The sequence below is a fragment of the Bubalus kerabau genome, chromosome 1 (assembly GCF_029407905.1).
Source record: "Bubalus kerabau isolate K-KA32 ecotype Philippines breed swamp buffalo chromosome 1, PCC_UOA_SB_1v2, whole genome shotgun sequence".
In the NCBI taxonomy this organism is placed as follows: Eukaryota; Metazoa; Chordata; class Mammalia; order Artiodactyla; family Bovidae; genus Bubalus; species Bubalus kerabau.
The window spans coordinates 210040381-210049398 of record NC_073624.1 but is presented as its reverse complement, the minus strand read 5'-3'; positions in this window follow the sequence as shown (position 1 = coordinate 210049398).

Sequence of the window (9018 nt, the reverse complement as noted above, 5' to 3'; positions counted from 1 at the left end):
CTACCAAATTCTTTTCAAATGTATCAGTATATTTTTATTTCCTTAGACAATATCAGAATCTGAGCAACATATTGTGCATATTTAGATACCACTGTTATTCCCCACAAGGATCTGACCCTTCCCCTCAAGACAACATCCAATGATACCCACATGACACAATCAGAATGGACATTTTACTGTGTTAACAAGAACATGTTTCTTTCATTTCCAAAACAGGTAAGAGTATTTTTCTGCTTTAAGAATATAAACTAGACTACTCATCCTGATCTAGAAATATTGCATGGTCCAGTTCTGTCTTATTTTCTTGTTCCTTCTTTTGTCAAAGTTGAAGCATTGTCTTCTCACCGTATACTCAACATGAATTTTCCCCTACATGTCATGAAGCATGTTACTCACTCCACTGGGCTCTTCTTCCTTCAGCAATCAGGGTATGCTGCTTTTCTTTTAAGATCTCCCCTAAGGTATCACTCTCCTATAGTAGAGGTCCTCCCTGAACTCACTGAAAAAACTCAAGGCTCTATAAACCAAGTTCTTCCAATCACCAGGCACCTTTCACTCAAACTTTGCTGAGTTACAATTTTACATAATCCATACGATTATAAGGTCATGGCATTCAATTCATGCTATTTTATTTTACATCTAAGAATGAATTAAGTCACATGTTTAAAAATTCAAGGCTATAAAAGAAAGTAAATATTTAGAAATTGCAATACTTCAATTTTATCATCTACTCATATTTTCCTTTGCTTGTATAGGTAAACAATATAGTGATTTCCTGTACATAAATTCAGTGCTTACTTAGAATAATCTGGATATTCCTTGTGGGTGGATGTGGGCAGAAGGCAAACAAAATAAATAGAAATTTGGAATATTTTCTGTACAAAAATAGAGTATAGTATATACACTATACTATTGATTGTTTTAACTTTGTAATTAAGTATCTTGAAGGATGTTTGATACCAGGATTCAAAGGACTTTTTGTTATTATATGTTCATAGGATATTTTATATTTTAAAATTCCCTTAGTATTAGACACTCATTTTAGCCCTCATACATTGTAGTATGTTTCCCTAATCTACAATTAAGTGAATATTCCTTTTTAAAGATTGAGTAATCTATTTAGGAAATTCAGGATCTTAAGGTTTTTTTCTGGTTCCCCCAAATTTGGCTCATATTTTGTAGAATTAAAAGTTATCCAACCTACTCTACTGTTCATCATGCACTTAAGAAAGATGCTTGCAAGTAGACAAGCTCCAAACAATATTGTATGTTGTAATCAGTTTTCTCATTTAGGAAGAATTAATAACAATAAAAATAATATGTGCGCCTAGTCACTCAGTCATGTCCAACTCTTGCAACCCCATGGACTGTAGCCTGCCAGGCTCCTCGGGATTCTGGAGTGAATTCCCATTTCCTCCTTCAGGGGATCTTCCTGACTAAGGGATCAAACCAGCATATACTGTGTCTTCTGTGTCTCCTGAATTAGCAGGCAAATTCTTTTACCACTGAGCCACCTGGGAAGCCCCTACCACCCATACTAAAGAGGAAATATCTATAATGTGGCTAAATAAAATAAAATTAAATTAAAATAAATTTCCCATAAAGGATATAATTCACCTGAAAAATGAGACTTTTTAAGAGCTATTATATATTAAATAAAAGCTCAAGAAATATTTAAAACATTAATAATAATAGTATCTATAATATAAATATCAACACCATCAGGGTAAAATAATCACTGTATCATTTACTTATTGAACACTTTATTTTCTGTATCACCTCTTAAACTTACATTATTGCCACAGAAACACAATATGCATAAAAATAAATAGAAATGTTAGAAAAATAAGGTGTAGTATGCTTTTAAAAGCTGGCTCCCCAGCCATTGATAGACCTGCTGAAAATACAAAACTGCATCCGTTGCCAAGAATCACCAGATTCCAGATAAAGCCAGTAGATCAGATACCATTCCCAATGTGAAGAGACCATAGAACCAGATATATTATCATTAGCCAAAATACCCAATTTTATGCCTTATTTGACTATTTTCTTACTTTTTTTTTTTTTTTTTTTTAGAAAATTGGAGAGGGGATTTAACATTTAAGGGACATTTTAAACTAAAGCAGCAACTATTTTCCCTCTAGTGAGTGAAGTGAAGTTGCTCAGTCATGTCCGACTCTATGCAACCCCATGGACTGTGGCCCACCAGGCTCCTCCGTCCATAGGATTACCCTCTGAGCATGATGGTAAAGAGTCTGTCTGCAATTCAGGAGACCTGGGTTCGATCCCTGGGTCGGGAAGATCCCCACTGGAGAAGGAAGTGGCAACGCACTCCAGTACTCTTGCCTGGAGAATCCCATGCATGGAAGACCCTGCTGGGCCACAGTCCATGGGGTCGCAAAGAGTCGGACACGACTGATCGACTTCACTTTCACTTTATTTTCCTTCTAAGGACCACTCATATCCAAAGCAATTCTCTTTGGAACAACCTACCCAATTTCATGAACCTCTCTGGCAAGAAGTTCTAAGTCTTCATGACATTATCTAAATACATGTCTAATTTCTCAGCCAGGGCATTTAGGATTCATTCTATTTTTGAGGAATTGTGTGAAGTACAAAATGAAATGAATAAGGAAGAGGAAACATAAATCCAGATTTCTCCTAACGTAGTTGAAGTTTCAGTCCTTGTATCAGAAAACAGTCTTTGCCACTTTCAGCAATGGATAGACCATTCAGATGAAAAATCAGTAAGGATATATCAAACCTACCTTATGCTTTAGACCAAAAAGTTCTAACAGACATATACAGAACATTCCATCCAACAGAACCAAAATACACATTCTTCTTTAGTGCACACATAACACCCTCCAGGGTAGAAATATTTATAATAAATAGGTCAGAAAAAAAAAAAAGGTGTTAGTCACTCAGTCGTGTTTGACTCTTTGTGATTCCATGGACTGTAGCCTGTCAAGCTCCTCTGTCCATGGAATTCTCCAGACAAGAATATTGGACTGGGTAGCCATTCCCTTCTCCAAGTGACTTTTCCAACCCAACCCAACCCAAGGATTGGACCCAGTTCTCCTGCATTGAAGGCAGATTCTTTACCATAGATCAGAAGAATGAGTATTAAAAATCTAAAAATGTTGAAATTATTTGCTGTTGTTACCTAGTCACTAAGTCATGTCTGACTCTGTGACCTTATGGACCCTGCGACCCTCTGAGCATGCCAGGCTCCTCTGTTCTCAACTATCTCGTAGAGTTTGCTCAAATTCATATTCATTGAGTCAGTGAGGCTGTTTAATCATCTCATACTCTGTCGTTCTCTTTTTTGCTTTCAATCTTTCCCAGCATCAGGGTCTTTTCCAATGAGTTGTCTCTTCGCACAAGTGACCAAAGTACTGGAGCTTCAGCTTCAGCATCAGTCCTTCCAACGAATATTCAGGGTTGATTTCCTTTAGTATTGACTAGTTTGATCTCCTTGCAGACCAAAAGACTCTGAAGAGTCTTCTCCAGCACCACAATTCAAAAGCACAAGTTCTTTGCGGTTCAGCCTTCTTTATGATACAACTCTTACATCTGCACGTGACTACTGGAAAAACCACAGCTTTGACTATAGGGACATTTATTGGCAAAGTGATGTCTCTACTTTTTAACACATTGTAGAGATTTGTCATAGCTTTCCTTCCAAGGAGCAAGCAACTTTTAATTTCATGGCTACGGTCACCATCCGCATTGATTTGAGAGTCCAAGAAAATAACTGCTTCCACTTTTTCCCCTTCTATTTGCCATGCAGTGATGGGACTAGATGCCATGATATTAGTTTTTTCATGTTGAGTTTCAAACTGGATTTTTAACTCTCCTCCTTCACCCTCATCAAGAGGCTCCTATGTTCCTCTTCATTTTCTGCCGTTAGTGTAGTATCATTTGTTTACCTGAGGCTGTTGATACTTCTCCCAGCAATCTTGATCCCAGCTTTGGATTCATCCAGCCTGATATTTTCAAATGATGTACTCTGAATGTAAGTTAAACAAGCAGGATGACAATAGGCAGCCTTGTTACCAAGTATCTTTTTTGACCATAATTTTTTAAAACCAGAAATAAAAAACAGAAAGAAACCTAGAAAACACAAAATATTGGAAATTTAAAAAACAAACTCCAAATACCCTATAGGTTAGAAAATAATCAAAAGGTAAATTAAAAAAAAATTAACATGGAAATATAGTATCTTAAAACTGGTAGGATGCAGCAAAAGCAGTTCTAAGAGAGAAATTTATAGCTATAAACACCTACATTAAGAAAAAGAAAGATCTTGAATGCTGTGACTCCCTTCAGGAAATGGAAAAAGAAAAGCAAGCTAAAGCCAAAGATAGCATGAGGAAGGAAATAACAAATGTTAGGTAGGAAATAAGACATGTGCATCAAGAGGAGGCCTGGCTGAAAGGGATGCAAACTGATCTCTAAACTCCACTCCAGACACACCCAGGAGAGCTCACAGATATGCTACAAAATAACCACAGAGATTTTTCAACTCCTGCACATGCCGCCCTAGGCACAGAGTGGGTAAAAAATAACCACAGTGGTTTCTCCAAATAACCTTAGGCAGTTAAGAGCCCAATAAGGACTCATGAATATTCTATATCTAATTATAACAATGAACCGTGAACTTCCAAAATTGCCAACATCTGCTGGATCATCGAAAAAGCAAGAGAGTTCCAGAAAATCATCTATCTCTGCTCTATTAACTATGCCAAAGCCTTTGACTGTGTGGATCACAATAAACTGTGGAAAATTCTGAAAGAGATGGGAATACCAGGCCACCTGACCTGCCTCTTGAGAAACCTGTATGCAGGTCAGGAAGCAACAGTTAGAACTGGACATGGAGCAACAGACTGGTTCCAAATAGGAAAAAGGGTACATCAAGGCTATATATTCTCACCCTGCTTATTTAACTTAAATGCAGAGTACATCACGAGAAACGTTGGGATGGAGGAAGCACGAGCTTGAATCAAGATTGCTGGGAGAAATAACCTCAGCTATGCAGATGACACCACCCTTATGGCAGAAAGTGAAGAACTAAAGAGCCTCTTGATGAAAGTGAAAGAAGAGAGTGAAAAAGCTGGCTTAAAGCTCAACATTCAGAAAACTAATATCACGGCATCTGGTCCCATCACTCCATGGGAAATAGATGGGGAAACAGTGGAAACAGTGTCAGACTTTATTTTTGGGGACTCCAAAATCATTGCAGATGGTGACAGCAGCCATGAAATTAAAAGATGCTTACTCCTTGGAAGGAAAGTTATGACCAATCTAGATAGCATATTTAAAAATCAGACATTACTTTGTTAACAAAGGTCCATCTAGTCAAGGCTATGTTTTTTCCAGTAGTCATATATGGATGTGAGAGTTGGACTGTGAAGAAAGCTGAGCACTGAAGAACTGATTGCTTTTGAACTGTCGTGTTGGGGAAGACTCTTGAGAATCCCTTGGATTGCAAGGAGATCCAACCAGTCCATCCTAAAGGAGATCATTCCTGGGTGTTCATTGGAAGGACTGATGTTGAAGCTGAAACTCCAATACTTTGGCCACCTGATGCGAAGAGCTGACTCATTTGTAAAGATCCTGATGCTGGGAAAGATTGAAGGTGGGAGGATAAGGGGATGACAGAGGATGAGATGGTTGGATGGCATTACCGACTCAGTGGACATGGGTTTGGGTGGACTCCGGGAGTTGATGATGGGCAGGGAGGCCTGGCGTGCTGTGGTTCATGGGGTCCCAAAGAGTCGGACACAACTGAGTGACTGAACTGAATTGAACTGAATTATAGTGGACTCAATTATAGGAAGACATAAACAACAGTCTGCTATTATATAACTTATAATTGTCAATCGGCCTGAGTGGATGCCCATTTGCATTCCTTTTCATTGATTGGTGTGGCATGACTTTGCACATGCCATGACCAAAAGGAGGAGACTGGCAGTATGAAAGGCGAAAGCCAAGTGGGTTCAATACGAAGGATGAAGAGAACTCCTTTGGGGTCAGCCTGCTCCCTTCTCTTGGGTGTGTGTTCACCCTTAGTGGCACTCTTAGTCAGTTAATGGCATCTCTGTCCATGGGGATTCTCCAGGCAACTGGAGTGTGTTGGCATGCCTTTCTTTAGTGGAAGAAAGAAACCCAGCTCCAACCCAGCTCTTCCACATTGTAGGTGGATTCTTTACTGTCTGAGCCACCAGGGAAGCACTTATCTTGGGAGTGTCTGTTTAAGTAAATATCTATCTGCTTGAGCTGAACTGAGCTGTGACTTGTCTGTTATTCTATACCTGTTATAAATGAGATAAAGAATAAACACTGAGCTGTTTTTTTAAAAGAAAAATAAAGTTGATAGAACTTTAGATAGGCTAAGAAAAAGAAGAGAGAGGCTACTCCTCCTTTCCTGGGTTTGATCCCTGGGTTGGGAAGACCCCCTGGAGGAGGAAATGACAACCCACTCCAGTATTCTTGCCTGGAGAATCCCATGGACAGAGGAGCCTGGCAGGCTATAGTCCATGGGGTTGCAAAGAGTTGGACTTGACTGAGAGGCTAACACACACACACTCTTCTCTTTTAATTAAAATATATATTAATTTCCTTTTCCTAGAGCACAAAATAAAAGGCTAAAGTGAACATGATGTTATTAAAGATAATTCTGACTGCAGACATTATTTTATCAAGGTAACAGCTTTCTGACCAACTTAATGATAACAGCCAGTAGGCTTTACCAAATGCCAAGCAGTGGTAGAAATTCAGTGATCAGTTTTTGGTAATAATATTTCTATGGAGTTTTCAAAAGACGCTATAATGTTTTGGTACCACTCATCAAGAAAAACTTGGCACAGGGCAATTAATTTTATAATATGGAGCTCAATAAGGTAGCCCTCAGCAAGAGAAAAACAGTGAATTTTACTTATAAGATCTTCTTTGCTTGTTTCTCTGGAAGCCTTCCAGATTCTACTTTGGTATTAGATTACAAAACTGGACATGGAACAACAGATTGGTTCTAAATTGGTAAAGGGATACGTCAAGGCTGTATATTGTCACCCTGCTTATTTAACTTCTATGCAGAGTACATCATGTAAAAGACCAAAAACTGAAAGCATTAATTGCTAAAGAAGTCTGTTTTTACCTTCTTTTGAACTCTAATTATTAGAGAGACTAAATATGTTTGAGACTATTAATGTATTTTTTTCTTCACTGGAAGACTGTGCTATGAAATGACATATATTTCTAGAAGTTAATTTTTAAAATGGAACCCTTAGAAATGGCTTTACACATGGTCAAGACTGATTAGGATTAGATTTAATTTAATTAATTTTAATATTAAAGGTGAAATAGTGCAAAACCAGAATTTGGTTTTTCTCTGTTAAGAGGGCAGCTTTTCTTGAAATTTTAATCTGATTTTTATAAGACATTGTGAGATTTATTTACTGATAATTTAATGCATTTGCCTTTGAAATCTCTATTGTCACTTGTTTAAATGAATAAGTACTGTTTCATAGTGACTTGTGATCCTACTTTGCAAACATTTAAAACTTTTTGATATCTTTGTCAAACTTTCTTAAATCAAATTTTAAATGAAGTTTATTTGTTCTCTAGCTAACTTCGAGATGCATTGGAGGGGCCCTGGGCATCTTGGAGAGATATTAAATTAATTAGGCTCATTTTATTTTTTAAATTACATGGGAAATATTATTAAGTGAATAAAGTTCTTTATTTAGTTGTAAAGATAAATATTCTTAATATAGGTGTTATAAAAATTATATGACCTTTTTAAAATTTGAACGTCCTAGTGTTGTGTCAATAGCAATTCCAGTCTTAAAATGTATGTCAGATGTGTGCATGCTGAGTCACTTCTGACATGTCCAACTCTTTGTGATCCTATGGACTGTAGCCCACTAGACTCCTCTGACCATGGAATTCTCCAGGGCAAGAATACTGGAGTGGATTTCCATGCCCTCCTCTAGAGGATCTTCTGACTCAGCAATAGAACCTGTGTCTCTTATGTTTCCTGCATTTGCAGGTGGGTTCTTTACCACTAGTGCCACCTGGGAAACCCATTGCATGTCACAGAGATAGCCACATTTCCTTAACAACTGTATTGTAATCAGGTTTTTAACCATGTATTTTAACTCTTTTGTCATTTATAGACTGTTATTTTCTTACTCTGATACTTTTACCAAAAAATGCTTGTAGAAGGCTTGCTTTTATACTCCTAACTTAAATTAGACTCTACAGGAAAAGGACTTAAACTTTTAATGAAGACTATTTCAGCAGTGGCTTCCGTATGAAAAATTGCTAAGGAAACACTAAATAGTTTCTCCTTGAACTATTTATGTTCCACATTCCATTAAGTCTCTTCTAATCTCTCACCGACTTTATTTTTCTGGGCTCCAAAATCACTATAGATGGTGACTGCAGCCATGAAATTAAAAGACGCTTACTCCTTGGAAGGAAAGTTATGACCAACCTAGATTGCATATTCAAAAGCAGAGACATTACTTTGCCAACAAAGGTTCGTCTAGTCAAGGCTATGGTTTTTCCTGTGGTCATGTATGGATGTGAGAGTTGGACTGTGAAGAAGGCTGAGCTCCGAAGAATTGATGCTTTTGAACTGTGGTGTTGGAGAAGACTCTTGAGAGTCCCTTGGACTGCAAGAAGATCCAACCAGTCCATTCTGAAGGAGATCAGCCCTGGGTGTTCTTTGGAAGGAATGATGCTAAAGCTGAAACTCCAGTACTTTGGCCACCTCATGCGAAGAGTTGACTCATTGGAAAAGACTCTGATGCTGGGAGGGATTGGGGGCAGGAGGAGAAGGGGACTCCAGAGGATGAGATGGCTGGATGGCATCACTAACTCGATGGACGTGAATCTGGGTGAACTCCAGGAGTTGGTGATGGACAGGGAGGCGATTCATGGGGTCACAAAGAGTCGGACACGACTGAGCGACTGATCTGATCTGATCTGAATCTCTCACCATAGCTCAGA